The sequence below is a fragment of the Leptonychotes weddellii genome, chromosome 5 (assembly GCF_054177405.1).
Source record: "Leptonychotes weddellii isolate Sample4059 chromosome 5, ASM5417740v2, whole genome shotgun sequence".
In the NCBI taxonomy this organism is placed as follows: Eukaryota; Metazoa; Chordata; class Mammalia; order Carnivora; family Phocidae; genus Leptonychotes; species Leptonychotes weddellii.
In genome coordinates, this window is record NC_138373.1 from 101546161 (window position 1) to 101548115 (window position 1955).

Sequence of the window (1955 nt, forward strand, 5' to 3'; positions counted from 1 at the left end):
AAAAAAAAAAAGACTTTCCCTCTCCCGGGGCACCTGGGTGGCTCAGACTTTCCCTCTCCCTTTGCCCCTCCCCATCACATGTACACACTCTCTCTCTCCCAAATAAATAAATCTTTAAAACAACTAGGGGCGCCTGGGTGGCTCAGTTGGTTAAGCGACTGCCTTCGGCTCAGGTCATGATCCTGGAGTCCCTGGATCCAGTCCCGCATCGGGCTCCCTGCTCGGCGGGGAGTCTGCTTCTCCCTCTGACCCTCCCCCCTCTCATGTGCTTGCTCTCTCTCATTCTCTCTCTCTCAAATAAATAAATAAAATCTTAAAAAAAAATAAAAATAAAAATAAAACAACAACAACAAAAACAAAATATGTGTAAAGGGAGAAGAGAGAAAGAGTCAGGAAAATTTTGAAGAAATAATGTCCTCAAACTAGGCAAATTTGATGAAAAACATTAATTTACATATCCAAGTAGCTCAACAAACCCAATTAGGGTAACTACAAAGAGATCCACACCTAAATACAAGATACAAACTGTTGAAAGCCAGCAACAAAAAGAAAATCTTAAGGGGTGCCTGGCTGGCTCAGTCGTTAAGCGTCTGCCTTTGGCTCTGGTCATGATCTCAGGATCCTGGGATTGAGCCCCACATTGGGCTCCATGCTCCGCCGGAAGCCTGCTTCTCCCTCACCCACTCCCCCTGCTTATGTTCCCTCTCTTGCTGTGTCTCTCTCTGTCGAATAAAGAAATAAAATCTTAAAAAAAAAAAAAAGAAAATCTTAAAAAGCATCAAGAAAAAACCACCATCATGTACAATGGGGCATCTATCTATCTATCTATCTATCAATCTATCATCTATTTATAGATATATCTATATGCCAAAAATATATATGGCTAATTTCTCATTTGAAACAATGGAGGCTGGAAGGCAGTGGAATTGCATATTCAACGTGTGAGGAAAAAAACTATCACTCAAGAATTCTATATCCGACAAAAATTCCCAGATAAAGAAATCTGAGGGAGTCTGTCTGTCTCTAGTAGAGCTGCCCTACAAGAAATGCTACAGGGGTCCTTCAGGCTGATAGGAAAGGACACCAGATGGTAACTCAAATCCACAGAAGGAAATGAAAAGCACTGGAAATGGTACATTTGTGGGTTAGTATAGAGACTCTATAAATATATATTTTATTTCTTCCCAAAATTTCTTTAAAAGATATGAAATTGTATAAGGCAATAATTATAACACTATATTGGTGGGTTATAACATATATGCATGTGATATATATGACAATGAACAATTATAATATAAATATAACTAATTTTTTTTTTTAAAGATTTATTTATTTGACAGAGAGAGACAGCGAGAGCAGGAACACAAGCAGGGGGAGTGGGAGAGGGAGAAGCAGGCTTCCCACAGAGCAGGGAGCCCGATGCGGGGCTTGATCCCAGGACCCTGGGATCATGACCTGAGCCGAAGGCAGACGCTTAGGCGCCCCTAAATATAACTAATATTAATTATTATAAAGATATATGTGAGATATATAATAGCACAAAGGAGGGGAAGAGAGAGAGTTATATTGGGACCATTTCTATATTTTACTGAAATTAAGTTAGTATTAATCTGAAATAGATAATATTAAGATGTATATTATAATCCCTATAGTAACCATTAAGAAAATAACTAAAAAAAATATTTTAAAAATCTACGTAAGAATTAAGTGGCACACTAAAAATATTTATTTAACACAAAAAGTGGCAGTCAAGGAGGAAGAGAGACATATACCAAAATAGTAAATATAAGTCAAGTCACATCAATAATGTAATTAATTGTGAAAGGTCTAAACAACTCAATCAAAAGCAGAAATTGGCAGACTGGATAAAAAAGTAAAATCCAAATACAAGATGTCTACAAGAGACACCTTAGATTCTAAGACATGAATAGATTAAAAGTAAAAGGCGGGTGCCT